This window comes from Macaca fascicularis, chromosome 3 (assembly GCF_037993035.2).
Source record: "Macaca fascicularis isolate 582-1 chromosome 3, T2T-MFA8v1.1".
NCBI classification, from domain to species: domain Eukaryota; kingdom Metazoa; phylum Chordata; class Mammalia; order Primates; family Cercopithecidae; genus Macaca; species Macaca fascicularis.
In genome coordinates, this window is record NC_088377.1 from 41,204,920 (window position 1) to 41,221,841 (window position 16,922).

Here is a 16,922-nt window from a genome sequence, read left to right on the forward strand (position 1 = left end):
GCAGAACTCTTTGGAATCCAACCCAGTCTCTGAGGACCGTGTGACACTCGCCCGCTCCTCCCCCCTCGATACCCAAAAGATTCCAGGGCTAGACGTACCCTGGGATCCTCTTCATCGGGTGGGGGAGCCCTTGGCCCAACTGAGGCCCTCTGCTGCTTCTGGAGGGTCTGGGCTCTCACGAGTCTGTTTGCCCCACTTTTGGGGTCACGACGTGCCATCATCTTCGTCTCCTGGGCGTTTTATGGCCGGCTTTTTCCGGGGTTGATGGTTGGGTCACCTGAATCACACACAAACACACGAAAAGCGATGGTTAGGCACACTGGATATTCACACACCCACAAGAAACCCCCAGCTAATTCCATGACGGTGTGGTCATGAGGAGACCTCACCACCCGTCGGTCAAATCTGTGGATCACAATGTGGTGTGTGCATCCTCAGATATTGTGTGTTCCTCTGCCGTGACCACCTGGTCCAAGAGTAAACCTGGCCTGCCACACGGCCCACGGCCTAGGTATGTGGAGTTGGAGTTGAGATTTCAATCCCACCCAAACAACTGATTCTGGAGACCGGACTTAGGTCTCTCACCATTCACTCCAGTAGAAGACACAATGATTCTCTCTCCCCTGAGGGACAAAAGAATCGAAGCTACAGGGCATGGCCGATGTCACCCCTTGGCAGGTCTGCTTGAAGTCAGGGATAAGGGATGCTTCCTATCATAACTCAAATCGCTACTCTTGCCGTTTCACTAGGCAACTTCCAAACACAAATTCATCGAGAGAAGTTATCTCCCTCTCTACCACACTAGCAGGTGATGGTCTTTCCCGCTCTGTCTTTTTGGCTTTAGCTCCAGCCCCTCTTTATTTATTTTTCTGGTATTTTACACACGCCATACGAATTCATCTAAACAAACGCTGAACAAGTGGCATATGAATCTCTTGCATGGCTAAAGGGCAAACCACCCCTTTTCCAAAGTTCTTTTTCCATTTACCCACCAATTCAGCATGCTGGAGTACATTTCTTTTTGCATTTCCATCTGGCTCTTATCCCGGGCACGGAGATGGAAATGTTTTCTCGCTTTCTGTTCCAAGAATTACGGATAAGGAGAACACATCCTACCCCATCAGCGAGCCCCAGTGTGATCTGTTTCTTTCACTCTTCTTTGTCTCTTTTCCCCCAACTCCTCAGGGATTAGGCGAAACAAACAGTCGTTCAGGGAAACTAACCTGAAATTACAGGTCTACTTTCTTTCCTCGGCTGGCGCTCAGATGGGCAGGTGCTGGAGCAGCCCTGCTGGAAGCGGTGCAGCCTTCAGGAAGCCGGAGGAAGGGGCAGAGAGGGACCTTTGCTTTCCAGGCTGCCTTTTATACTGCCTCTGGACCCCTGACGCGAAACGGACCCTAACCTAATCAACTGAATCCCATTACATGACCTGGAAAGCTCTGTTTGCCCAGCCCCCTCTAAGACGATGTTCACTATGGACAGACATTCTAAAACCTACCTGTACAGCCGCAAGCTTTGAAGAATAGATGTTTCCCGTCAGGTATGTACTACTGGTGCACGTACCCCTGTCTTGTTTTACATCTTTTTTTTTTTTTTTTTAAAACAAGGTGCTAAAATAGACACAGTGTAATTGGACCATATTCACTCTATTTCAACGTAGGCCTCAGTGTCATCAAGGAGGTACACCTTGACATGCAATCTCGGTCGTTATCCATCTTCAGAGCTTCTCCTTCTTCCCCACGGTAAGTGTGTCAGCAGAAAACCCTGACCACACCCTCACGTGTTTTCTCCTCCAGGAGGCCCTTGGAAACCACCGTGAATTGGACTGCACTGGGAAACCCAGATGAAGAACGTCAACACCGCTTTGTCCTTCGGTGCCTGGCTCCTTTTTCAGCTCGTCCTGCGGCTCCAGGCATTATGCCTGAAGAGTCTCCAGGACACCGTGGGGCTCTATTTCCTTGGGTCCCGTTGCCATTTCTCTGGATTTGCGAAGATCCAGCGGACTTTCTGTGGAACTCTCTTGTCGGGGAACTTGGGTGCCGCGTCCCCTCATTCTGCTCTTCGTCATCTGCACCTGCACAAGTTAGGGTCCACGTTCCCTGGGCGGGAAGAGACAGGCAGGAGTCAGAATGCTGAACCAGCACACTGGGGGCATTTTCTCACGTGGTCCAAGTGACCCCATGGTCTTCTAGAGCTTTGGAACCAGTCGCGTCCCACTTGACACTACACCCGACTCTCAGTTGCTGAATCTTGTTGGCCCTCCGGCGATCTCCCATTGGATGAGTTGCACCTGCTGAAACTCGATTCCCCCTGGATTTGCGCTTCATTAATTATTCATGATCAGGTGGGAACGCCTGCTTACATCCCCCTGTGGCTGTTCTCTGAGCTTTCCGGTCACATCCTTTCCTGTCACGCTCTTTGGTTCATTTTGGTCATGCTCCTTCTGCTGTCAGAGGAGCAGAGAGTTGATCTTGTTGATTCTGGATACTGATAGTTTCTAGGTGATCTGGACAACCAAGGTAACGACCCTCAACGGCGGCGGAAAGGGAGCAGCCATTTGGCATTGCTCAGAAAATCCCACTCAGTTCCCAGGCCTCCTAGATGTGGAATCCTGGTCAGAGTTGTTCCCAGGTCAGAGAACGGAGATAGCCTGTGCATGGTGGGATATCTTTACCTAGAGCTTTCAGTGAGTCTCGACCTCAGCTACTCTTAGGATCGGGGGAGAAGCATGGAAAGGCCCGGTGCTCAGGCATCCGGAAAGAAGACGGGACGAATATTCTACCTCTGAAGTACATCCCAAATCTGGGAGCTTACTTCAGCTTTACTGGGTTCTACTTGGCGAATGAAAGTGTGCCTCGTTCATACGCACATCTGGAAACCACTTCATGGGGGCCGTCACAGTTTGAACCCCACAAGTGGCATCGCGTTGAGCCAAATGGGGACTCGTGGTGCAAGCAACGCTCCCCACGTGTTAGCGTGCGTGAGATTCACTTGGTGGAATTTGACTAGGTGCGTGTTGGTAGAGTGGGGCTGAGGTTCTCTTGCCCCTGTGGATGTTTAAGAAGTCACAGGTCCTGCGAAGACCTGCGTCCCCTCAATCAACTCTGTTTCGGAGACATAATGACTTGGATTACTGACAAGTCAAGACATTTTCAAGCCCTTGGAAAATCAGTTACACACAAACACGGAATGAAAGTCAAAAGAGTGTACGTCATCTTTTTGAGAATTTTATTCACTTCAAAACAAATTAAACACACCTATTTCCAACGGCATTCCAGAGCCCAATTTTCCAGGCTGAGGAAACACCCCAAGAAAGCTACGCGCAGAACGCTTCCCAGTGTCCAAAACACTGCTTTCAGGGCGGGGCACAGCTGAAGGCCTGCATCTCTCAGGGTTCCCTAACTGTTCCCTGATTCAGCCATCTAGAGAGCAAACACACAGTCATTCCCCAGTTTCCTACTGACATCACAGAGGAAGTCTGACTCCCACGCGTCGCCGTCACCCAGTTTCTGAGGCAACGAATCACTGGCACAGAAGCTTCTGGTGGCGGGTTTCTGGAGAGCCCTGCGAACTACAATGTCCCTCACCAGAATTCGATGAGGCAGAGTCTCTGCATGTGGTCCCTGCCTGGCCTGGGCTCCAACATCCACAGAAGCACCACAGCCGGGGAGCTTGGGAGTCACCACACACAGTCTGCTCTCTGCTCCGTGCTCCTCAGTCCCACAGACCCCTCCATGTCACGGGAGCTGGGTGCAATGGAGCCCCGGCCACCTGTAGTCTCACTCCAGGTCAGAATCGCTGTCCTCTGAGGAGGAGGAAACCTGAAGGTCCTCATAGAGGACACTCAGCGGGACAGGAACACAGGGAGCCTCAGACTTCTCTGAGACGTGAGGGCTGTGAGCGAGGAAGTCTCCCGGCTCCTCAGGAGAGGGAAACGAGGGAGCTGTCAGGAGGCTGGAGCTCCACCATCCGTTTTCCAGTCTCCGGAAGAGCATTCTGAGAGGCTGGGCCCCATCGTGGCTGGCCGCTGGGTGATGGGACATGGTGCAGGCCTGGGCAGTAGGCAGGTAAGGTCTGCTGTGCGGAGGCTGCCGGTCGCTGCTGGGCACCTGGGCGGGTGTCCCCCTGCTCATCTGGGGCGACGGACTTGGTCTGAGTTCGGTTGCAGCTGGCGGAGGTTGGAGAGTCTCCGGGGCCCCCAGCTCACCTCCCTGGATGGCATTTTTGGGCATCTGGAAGGGACCCGTTCTCGGTTTCTTGGGGAAGTTCAGGCAAGCCTGAGTCGGAGCCTGGGCAGGTCTCTTGGCTCCTCGCCTGAAACTGAGATTGGAGCCGAGGCCCAAGCTGTGTTTGTCGGCTGGTGGGCAGGGCTGTGAGGTCACCGCAGGACGTTTGTCTTGTGCCTGGGGGCTGATGACCCGGATCAGGCCGTGGGGCTTGGAGGCAGCCTGGGGAACTTCTCGGCGGCCACCCTGAGGCCTGCTGTGTGTCGGCTTCACCACGACGAGAGGCTCCGGGCCCTGCTGCCTGACTCCCGGTTGAGGGATGTCAGCCACAGCCCCTGTCTGTCGTTCCTTCGGTCGGAGACTTGACGAGGAGCTCGGACTGGCTTTTCTGAGGGGAGACAGCGAAGCCAAGACGGATACCGTGTCAGACATTTTGGTAGCTGAGCCATCAGTGAGGGCAGGGTCCACGCGTGGCCTCTTATTGGCTGTGTGCACCGGCATTGGCCTGCTTGCAACCTGAAAGAAAGGAGACCACACACGTTAGAGGTTCCTCGGCATGGAGCCAACATGGAAATCAACCACATCCAATGACAAGGTGCACACAGCAGGAAATTCTTAATACGGTATGGACAGGCGGTCCTTGGAAGTAGAGACAGATCCTCAACGTGAGTGCTGATCGGGACAAGACCCATGAAAAATGCACTCTCGAGCTATGGTCTAAGAATACCATTTTTCTAAAGACTGTGTCTTGGGCATTCACTGGATCAAAGCACCTCCACTCAGCCTTCCGTGAAGTGGGACGGACTAATGCCCTTCTGAAGGCAGGTTGGTGGCTCAAGGGTTCCCAGGACGTCTTTTCTGAAAACATGCATGTTCCTGGGGTGAGCCTCCTCCATGTTTGGGGCCCCTGAGGGACTAATTTCCTCAGGCCACTAGGAAGATGTTGTTGGCAGGCTTGCCATCATTGCACGGAAAGAAAGCAACAGCAAATACGGCACCTTCAGATGCCTTCACCTGGAATCAAATGGACCTGGAAGGATCGTGGAGTCCCTGACCCCAAGAAGGCAGGGAAGAGGGGTTCCCCGATCCCCTCACGCACACGGGAACCTGAAAGGAAATCAACCAGGGTGACCTAGAGGAGAAAAAGACCAGGGGCCCAGGGTGACACTCACCCTCAGATAATCACAAGATTCCATGGATGCTTTTCGATTTGGCGGCTGCTTCTCCGGAGGTGTCCCGGAAAAGATCTGGAGGAGAGCCTTCCTCTGCGGGTCTTGTTGCCTGCAGAAGAGAAAAAGTTCAGGCCCTGCCCCCCGGTTCTCCCCAGGAGACAGGGAGAACCCTGTCTGGGGCCCAGTCCCGTTCTGTGTTTTGTGATACATAAATGGAACCTTTGTGCCCTTTCCGCCTCTGCACCTTCCCTCATGTGCCAACCTTCCCATCCTGCCGGTGGCCCTCTAGGCTTCCCAAGTAAGGACTGTCATTTGGATTCCGTTGCTTTTCCCCCTGTCATGGGGAACCTGCACGAAGCTTCCCCACCTGACATCGTCCTCCCCCAGCTCGATATCAGGAACAAGTCTGTTAATTATTATTATTATTAAATATAATATAAATTAATAGTAATCATTGACAATAATAATCACAATAAAGATAGTAAAAATTAATACTGGTTAGAAATGTTTTAACAATTAGTAGTAACAGTTAATAGCAATATCACTGTTAGTAATGAAATGATATCAGCAATTATTGTTACTTAATACTAAGTGATGTTGGTTATAAAATAATGATTAATATTATGAACTACTAGCATTGCTAAATGGCATTAATATTGATAATTAATTTTAAGCATACATAATCATATATTTAAAATAATTATCCATAATTAATTATGGTATCCTATTAATTATTAGTATAATCGATAATTGTTAAAATCGGTCATTGATGTTTAATAATTAATCATATTATTACTCCTAATACTGCAGTGTGTATACAGCTACCTGTGATGTCATTCCTAATATCCAGGAAGGGAGAGCATGGTTTTAGTTTTAATATCACAATAAGTGTACACTCACCCTGTGACACAGATCCTAATATTCAGTGTAGTGGAGTATGACATGACTCCCAACATAGCAATGAATAGATAGCCACCCGGTGATATTGCTCTTAATATTCACGGAAGATGCGTATTATATTACTCCCAATATCGCAGGGAGGGTACAGCTCTTCTGTGTTATGATTCCTAATATCAGGAAGAGGAGAGGATGATAATAATTCCAGTGTCACAGGCTGTGTTTACCGGCCCTGTGACATTGTTATTAATATCTGGGAAGGGAGAGGATATTACTCCCAATGTGGCAGGGGGTGTACATCCACCCTGTGATATTCTTCTTTCTATTCCAAGGCCGAGAGGTTGATATTACTCCTAGTATCACAGACACTGTACACCCCCATATTTTTAATCCCTGCGATATTGAGAGTAGTATCATCCTCTCACCGGTGGAAATTAGGAACAGTATCACTGGGGGCGTATACACCCCCTGCAATATTGAAAGTAATATCATCCTCTCCCCTCCTGGATCATGGGAACAACATCACTGGGGGATGTACACTTTCTGTGATATTGGGAGTAACATCATCTTCTGTGCCTTGGATTATTAAGGACAATATCACGCGGGGACATGTGTACACCTTCTGCAATATTGGGAATAATATTATCCTCTCTCCCCTTGCATATTAGGAAAAATATCACAGAGTGTGTGTTCACCTCCTGCGATATGGAGATTAAAACCATCTTCTCCCGTTCTGGATATCAGGAAGAGTATCACACGGGGGTGTACAGTGTCTGTGATACTGGGAGTAATATCAACCTCTTGGCCTTGGAATATTAAGAAGAATATCACAGGGTGGATGTACACCCCCTGCCATATTGGAAGTAATATCAGCCTCTCCTCTCCATGGATATTAGGAACAATATCCCAGGCTAGGTGTATGCCTCCTGCTCTATGGGGAGTAACATCATCCTCTCCCTTCCAGGATATAAATAACAATATCACAGGACGGGTGAACACAGCCTGTGATACTGGAATTATTAACATCCTCTCCCCTTCTGGATACTAGGAACCATATCACAGAAGAGCTGTACCCTCCCTGCGATATTGGGAGTAATATCATACGCTTCTTCTGTGAATATTAAGAGCAATATCACTGGGTGGCTTTCCATTCATTGCTATGTTGGGATTCATGTCATACTCTACCCCCTAGATATTAGCATCAGTGGCACAGGGTGATTGCACACCTACTATGATATTAAAACTAAAATCATGTTCTCTGTCCCTGGATATTAGGAACAACATCACAGGTAGGTGTACACCCCCTGTGGTATTAGGAGTAATAATATGATTATTAAACATCTATGTCGATTTTAATAATTATCAATCACACAATTAATACGATATCATTATTAATTATGGATAATTATTTTAAATATATGATTATGCACGCTTGAAAATAATTAGTAATATTAATGTCATTTAACAATATTATTAGTTATTAATATTAATTATTATTTTATTACCAACATCACTTAGTATTGATATAAGTAACATTAATTGCTGATATCATTATTTTATTGTTAATATTGATATTATGATTAATTGTTATACTAATCGTTAATATTTTTTACCAATATTAATTTATACTATCTTTATTGTGATTATTAATATTGACGATTGTTATTAATTTTTACTATAGTTATTAATATTAATAATTAATAGACTTGTTCCTGATATCCAGCTGGGAGAGGATGATATTACTCCCAATATCGAGGAAAGTGTACACCCCTCTATGATGTTATTCCTAATAGCCAGGGGATAGAGGATGACATTATTGAAACTTTTGCAGTGTGTGTCCATCCCTTCGGTCATGTTGTTCCTTATATCCAGAGTGGGAGAGGATGATATGACTCCCAATATTGCAAGAAGTATGCAACCGCCTGTAATATAGATCCGAACATCTAGGTGAGGAGAGGATGATATTACTGACCATATCGCACGAGTTGTAAAACCCCTTCGATATTTTGCCTACGACCCTGAGGGGAGAAGATGATATTACTCCCAATATCGAAGAAGGTGTACACCCCTCTGGGACACTATGCCCAATATCCACTTTGGGAAATGATGACATTACGCCCAATGTCCCAGGGGATGTACACCTACCTTGGGATATTGTTCTTTATATCGAGAGGGGGAGAAGATGCTATTGCTCCCAATAACGCAGGGGCTGGGGCTGTACACCCCTCCTGCGTTATTGTTCTTAATATCCTAGGGAAGAGAGGATGATACTACACCCAATATCGCAAGGGGTGTACACCCACCCAATGATGTTGTTCTTAATGTACTCCACCTCCCACCACCAGGGATATCATTCCTAATATCTAGGGGAAGAGAGGATAACATTATGCCCAATATCGCAGGGGAGCATACACACTCTCTGTGATGTTGTTTCTAGTATCCAAAGGTAGATACGATGATATTACTGGCCATATCACAGAGGGTGTACACCCTTTTGTGATATTGTTTTTGACATTCATTGGGGGAGAGGATAACATTAATCCTAATATCGCAGAAGGCATACAGACCCCTGTTATGTGGTTCCTAATGTACAGGGGAAAGAGAAGAATATTGCTCTCAACATTGCAGGACGTGTAACCACCCTACCCCCCATATATTGTTCCTAATATGCAGCGAGGTGGAGGCTGAGAGTACTACCAATATCCAAGAAGGTGCACACACACCTGTGATATAGTTCCTAATATCTAGCGGGAAAGAGGCTGATTTTACTTTCAATATCGCAGTGGGTGTACACCGCAGCCGGCCCCGGGGTATCATTCCTAACATCCAAGCAGGAAGAAGATGATATGGCTGACAATATCGAAGGGGGTGGACACCTCTTCTCTGATATGGTTCCTGATATCCAGGGGGTGAGTGGATGATATAACTCCCAATAAAGTAGGAACCGTACAGCCACCCTGGGATTTTGTCCTTAATAACCAGAGGGGAGAGATGACATTACTACCAACATTGCAAGGGGTGTACACCCTCCTGTGATATTGTTTCTCATATCCAGGAAAGGAGAAGATGGTATTTGTACCAATATTGAAGGGATGGACACCCCCCGTGGGATATTGTTCTAAAGTTACATGTTGAAAGAGAATGAGATTCCATCCAATATAACAAGGGGTATACACCCCACCTGTGATATGAGTCGTAAAACCTAGAAGAAGAGAGAATGACATTGCTTCCAAAAACACACGGATTGTACACCCACCCTGTGATATTGTTTCTGTCATCTAAAGGAAGAGATGATGATACTACTCCCCCTACCGGAGAAGGTACACACCCGCTGTGATATTGTTCCTCATTACTTGTGGGAGAGAGCATGATATTCCTTCCAGTATGACAGTGGCTTGACACCCAGTCTGTGATACTGCTCCTAATTTCCAGTAGGTAAAGTATGATGTTCCTGCCAAGAGAGTAGTGGGTGTACAGCCACCCTGTGATATTTCTCTGAATATTCAGGGAAACACAGGACGACATTATCCCAAATCTCCCAAAAAGTGTACACCCATTGTGTGATATGGTTCCTAATATCCGGAGGTGCAGAGGATGGTATTCATTCTCCTATCGCAGGCTGTGTACACACAACCTGTGAAATTGTTCCTAATATCTTGAGCAAAAGAGACTGCTAATAATGGACACACATTGCAGGAGGGAGTAATTGGCTATTACGATCCACATCTCTGGGGGTGATGCACTCCCCGTGATATGGGGAGTAATAGCAACCCCTCTCCCCTCTGGCTATTATGATCCACATTGCAGGGCAGTTCAGGACACCAGCTCTGCCCCAACTTTGACTCAGACAGTGGGTGTCATGGGACCACCTCAGGGTGGGTGGCAGCTCAGCTGTAAGGTATCCTTGCTGCCAAAGACCAACTGTTCCTGCTACTTTGAATCTGGCCACAGGGTCTCTGTTGGTGAGACAGATGACCATGAGGCAGATACCCTGAAATCTAGCGACAGAGCTCAAAGTCCCATGAGAGGCACCATAGCACGCAGACTTTGCAGACATACTAGCGAAGGCCGCAGCAGGCCCTGAGTGAGGAACAAGCTGACCAAGATCCTGGGGTTCTGCCACACAGCCCTTATACCAGGGACTGGAAACTGTTTCCCTAAAGAGCCAGGAGTCAGTATTTTCAGCTTTGCCAACTGATCTTTGCCTCAAGCATGCAACTCTGCCATGGCTGCACGACAGCAGCCTTCTGCAGGTGGCCTGTGAAGAGATGGGCATAACCACACCCCCATCAAACTTTACTTATGGACATGGAAATTTCTCAGTGTCATGAAGTGTTATTTTTTTATTTGTTCAACCATTTGGAAATGTAAAATCCATTCTTGATTCACGGGCGACTAGAGCAGGCGGGGACAGGCCGCCCCTTGCCGACCTCTGGAATGAGTTTAGAGAAGTAAATGACAGGTCGGGCCAGCGCAGCCTCCTCACAGCGGATTCGCTGCAGGAGGGTCCTTCGTAGCAACCACTTCCCATCCTTCATCTTGGCTTCAAGTGCAGCTCAGGTGGAGAAAGAGAGAACAGAACTGGCCTCAGCAACAAGAAGGAAGGAGATGCAGGGTCAAGCAGCCATGTGGATCCATCACACTTAACATTCACACCAAGCGGAGCACAGGCAGGACCAGCCCGGGGGGGCCGAAGTGGAGGCTCTCTGGGGTGGGGGACCTCTGGGTGGGCAAGATTCTCTACCTAAAACTCAAATAGAAGATCTACACAGCAGTAGTTACAGAAAACACACACTAAGAAAAAGGCCAAAATAAAAATAGGACACCACGTTTGGCCAAACGGGTCTCACAAGCCAGTAGGTAAGAAAGCCCAGGAGGGCCCACCAGAGGAGCTGGGGGTTGGTTCCTGCCTGCTGGGGCCTGGGACACCCCATTCCCACAAAGGAGGACCCAAGCTTTGGGGAGGAAGCTGTCAGAGTCACCCAGTGAGCTGTTCAGAGCTAGAGCCACACAGCAGGTGAGGAGCCCTGGTCATGCCCCCTTGTGCACTGAGAAGCTGGGGTGAGGGCACACCCCCAGGGGCCGATGCAAACAGTGGACCGCGGGCCCTCCTCCTGCCCAGAGGATGCTCAGCTCCCAAGGGACCACCAAGGCCTGGAACCCAGGGACACACCACCTGACCATCATGCCCAGGCCTCCTGGACCAGGCAATGTCCAGTACAGGCAGGCAGTCTGGACTTGGGGCCAGGACAGTGGTGGATGGTCCTGCTAGGCAGGCCTCCTTCTCCCTACCAGCTGGGCTGATTGCACTGTAGTTTTGGTTCTGGCAACATATTGTTGCCCACTTTGGCCACACCAGTCCCCGGCTCCCTGGCAAGGCCCAGTGCTGTCCAATCTACCTACACAGGCCCCACACACCCAGTGCCCACCAGGCTCTGTCAGCCAGGAGGACCTATGCTCGTCCCCTGAAGTTTCTGTGGGAGCCTGCATCCCACAGGGACCCACAGCTCAGGGCCAACCTCCATGGGGGCCTCTTGGTTGTGGTGACAGGGGTGAGGGGTAGTTGACCTCCAGCCCTCCCATCCTGGCCACTGTATTTTGTGGGAATCATTCAGTCCTGGGAGCTTCCTGGGGACCCCAGAAGGAAGAGAACAGGGTGGTCATGGCAGCCTCAGCCCCAGGCTCTGGGCCAGAGGTTGATAACGACCAATTGAGAGCAACCACTGAATTCAAGCCTCTTACAGATACACGAGAAGTTGGCGAAGAACTGAATGTCGACCATTCTACGGTCATCCAGCATTTGAAGCCAATTGGAAAGCTGAAAAATCTTGATAAGTGGGTGCCTCATCAGCTGAGCAAATATTTTAAAAATCATCCTTTTGAAGTGTCATCTTCTCTTGTTCTATGAAACAACATTGAACCATTTCTTGATCAGATTGTGACATGCCACAAAAAGTGGATTTCATACAACAGCCAGCTCACTGGTTGGACTGAGAAGAAGCTCCAAACCACTTCCCAAAGTCAAACTTGTACCAAAAAAAGGTCATGGTCACCGTTTGGTGGTCAGCTGCCGGTCTTCTGATCCACTACACTTTTTGAATCCTGGTGAAATCATTACATCTGAGGAGTATGCCAAGTTAATCGATGAGATGCATGGAAAACTGCAGCACCTGGAGCTGGCACTGGTCAACATGAAGGGCCCAATTCTCCACAATGCATGACCACATGTCATACAACCAGGGCTTCAAAAGTTGAATAAACTGGGCTATGAAGTTTTGTCTCATCTGCCATATTCATCTGACCTCTTGCCAAACAACTACCACTTCTTTAAGCATCTTGACAACTTTTTGCAGGGAAAACACTTACACAACCAGCAGGATGAAGAAAATGCTTTCCAAGAGTTCATCGAACCCTGAAAGCAGGGAATAAACAAGTTTATTTCTCATTGGCAAAAATGTGTTCAATGTAATGGTTTCTCTCTTTTTTTCTTTTTTTTTTTTAAGACCGAGTCTCACTCTGTCGCCCAGGCCAGAGTGCAAAGGTGCAATCTCGGCTCACTGCAACCTCTGCCTCCTGGGCTCAAGAGATTCTCCTGCCTCAGCCTCTTGAGTAGCTGGGATTACAGGCACATGCTACCACACCCGGCTACTTTTTGTATTTTTAGTAGAGACGGGATTTCACCATGTTGGTCAGGCTGGTCTCAAACTCCTGACCTCGTGATCTGCCCGCCTCAGCCTCCCAAAGTGCTGGGATTACAGGCGTGAGCCACTGTGTCCAGTCCATTGTAATGGGTTCTATTTTGATTAATAAAGATGTGTTGCAGCCTAATTATAAAAATTTAAAATTCACGGTCCAAAACCACAATTACTTTGGCACCAACCTAATAATAGAAGAATTAAAAGAGGCCTTTATATTAGAGAGCCCATGGATGATAAAGTAATAAAGAATATTACAATCTCCATAACCCACAAACTTGGTAACTTAGACCAACTGGATGAATTAAAAGACACAATCTATTAATACTAAAATATAGGAGAAATAGGTCATCTAAATATATTGATATCTATTTTTAAAATGGAATCAATGCCTAATAACCTTACAGAAAACCTATATATTCCAAAAATCTGACATTCTGACATGTTATTCTAACTGGTGGGCTTCAGGGATTTCCATTTTGATAACAACATAGGTGAGTCACACACACTTACTTTTAGTGCTCATTGGTCAGGAAACCTATGTCCACTATAGGATACTGCAGAGCGAAGCATTTTGGAGAATTTAGGCAAGATAATATTATTTTCCGATTTAAGGGAAGACAACCAGTTTTATGTACAGTAGTTCCTCATAATATCACAGGGGATACCATATTTAAACTTTGGGGTATCCCCAGGTATAATTCTTATTTGAGCCACATGTGAATTTCAGACACAGAGGCTGCCCAACTTTGCTGGCTTGCAACAGATGTGGAAGTTAATTCACAACCTACTTTGTGGAGGCATAAAATTCAATGAGCACTCATTTAGCATTTTATTTTAAATATTATTTTTGTGAAGTTTGCATTTCCAATTAGGTGAAATTTTAAACCTGTTTCAGTTCTTATCCACTTTCCCCCACCCCCCCGAGACGGAGTCTTGCCCTGTCACCCAGGCTGGAGTGCAGTGACATGGTCTTGACTCACTTCAACCTCCACTTCCCAGGTTCAAGCAATTCTCCCACCTCAGCCTCCCAAGTAGCTGGGATTACAGGTGCCCACCACCACGCCCGGCTAATTTTTGTATTTTTAGTAGAGATGTGGCTTCCCCACATTGGTCAGGCTGGTCTTGAACTCCTGATCTTGCGATCTGCCCACCTGAGCCTCCCAGAGTATTCAGATTACAGGCCTGAGCCACCGTGGCTGGCCTCTCCATTCTTTTTAGGCAGAGGGGAGCAAGGATTGCTTTAAGTTAGGAGGGACTCCCATGTACCCAACACATTTGTGTAAATTTCTTCCTTCAGAGTTCTTCGAATCAGCATCACCATTGTTAAAGGCCTCCCACATGGTAATAATTGTGCTACAGGGTTTTATGAACATGAAGTTTATGTTTGGCTGAATTAACCTTCTTGCTGTGGCACAAGGGTGGCATAGGTGCTTTTACCAATTATGAAGCGGGTTCACTGTGCAATGGCTACCAACTTTTCTGAGTACAATGAGACCAAACACATTCATACATAAATTCCACGAAGTGAATTTATTACTTACAAATAGCAAACAAAAGACAACAGAAGTCTAGGATTCTATATGAACCACTACCCCAAGATCAGGAAGGCTACCCAGAGCAGATGGATGGAGTTTTGACTGTAAGTGCTTCACTTGCAGTACAACAGAGGGACCCCAGAAAGTAGCCTACCTTGGGTTTTCTCTCACGATGTGGTTTGTTGGACACAAGCGTTAAAGGCCATTCTGTTTCGAGCAGGGACTATAACAGAGCCTGGGCTGTTCTGACCAATGTCACCTGATTATCAGCATATTGCCTTCCCAGCATATCATACAGTTATCTTGAGAACTACCAGTAAGAAAGGAAGGAAAATGGCCCTACACCCTTAAAACTGAAGGATCAGGATATTTGTTGTGACAGAGGCGCAGACAGTAGCAACAGAGTGTTCTTGTGAGCCATCTACTAGTTCTCTTGACTGGAGCGTGGCACCTAACTGTCTTTCTCTTTCCTTTCAATGGAAACTGTTTCAGAATATTTTGAATATTTTGAGTTTCTATATCTACAGAGTGGAGGCACATGATCGCTGGCAGTGTAGACTCTCTGCATGGTTACAGGAAAGAGTTCAGGAGCCCATCAATCCATATTGGAGGAGACCACCTAATCCTCCAGAGACTGTCACTCCATCTTCCTGGGGTTAGCTCCACATGCAGTAAGGCCATTATGTCTAAGGCCAGCAAGACTTGCAGTCCGAAGATTCGACTTTTGGCATGCTGATAAGCAGCAGTGATAAGAAAAGCCCACACACTTGCTAGGAATTTTTCAATGAAAGCAGCTGAGACTCTTCTTCATATGCTTCGATAGGGGCTAATATCAAACTCTTTCTTCCCATTTTCTTTACTCATCAGTGACTGAACCATGAGGCACCTTAGATATACACCTCATCAGGAGGGTGTAGGGGACAGCGGTAAGGGGAGCAGCAGCACAAGAAACAAACAAGGCCACTACTTCTCCCTACATAATAACTATTGTCTTGGAGTGTACAATAATTAATAATGTCCACATGGCTGCCCTCAGCATACAGAGATGGTGACCAGAGTAGATGCAGGGACTACAGAGATACAGCCTGATCCTTGCTAATTAGGACTTAAGTGTCAGCTTATGTGCTGCGCTTTTGTGCATTAGTAAGCCAGGGCCTCAAAACTGCCTGCTAAGCACAGGCCAAATGTCATGCTGGGGTGTAATTAAACATTCATGTCTAGGAGATGAGAGCATTTTAGTGTGGGAGAAGATGACAACACCTGAAGACCACAAAATGCTGTGCGGACCAAAGGGAAGGCCCATCGTCAGCTCACGGTCTGACTCAGGTGACTGCTGATGTGTTACGGAACTGTCAGCCGACAGCAGGTAGGTCAAGTTGAGCAGGTGTCCTGCATAAGGGCTGGTCCATTTCGTTTGTGTTGCCAATTGTTTCAATAGCGTCTCATGCACCCCACTGGTGAGGAAGGAATGAGCACCCTACGTTTACTGGCACCGTTAAACACATAACATCTATTACTGAACAGATAAGCCAGACATCAGTTATTAATTACATTTAGGAGGATGGTGTAAGCTCCCACAGGCCCAAACAGGGATTAACTTAGGAGCAGAGAGTGGTATAGCATGAAAAAAGTGAGGATGTTCCTTTTTTTTTTTTTTTTTTTTTTTTTTTTGAGACAGAATCTCTCTCTGTCACCCTTGCTGGAGCGCAGTGGTGTGATCTCAGCTCACTGCAAGCTCCGTCTCCCGGGTTTACGCCATTCTCCTGCCTCAACCTCTCTAGAAACTGGGACTACAGGCACACACCACTACACATGGCTAATTTTTTGTATTTTTAGTAGAGACGGGGTTTCACTGTGTTAGCCAGGATGGTCTTGATCTCCTGATCTCATGATTCACTGGCCTCGGCCTCCCTAAGTGCTGGGATTACAGGTGTGATCCATTGCACCCGGCCGAGGATGTTCCTTTGTTCATACAGGAGTATGTGATTGGTTTGTCTATTGGCTGGTAGAGAACTGAATCATGTCACACTGACTGGTAAGACTGTAATACTCTAAAATACAATATATAAACTATCATATCATAATGGTGCAATACTATCTACTACAATAAGAAAGGCATCGATGAAAAGCCCAACGCTATCATATGTGACTGAGAGATTGAATGCTTCCTCCCTCAGATTGGTTACAACATATTGTCCCATCACAGTCCTCTCTCCTTCATTCAAAGTGAATGATCCAAATAATAGACAGAAATAATAAAGAATAAAGGGCAACAAATGCAAAGAACTCACGAGATGATACTCTATGGTAAAATTTATTTACTTAGGAATTAATACCAACTCATTATTAGCAAAAAATAAACATCTTTACATCAAGAGTAGTTTTTCCTTTAAT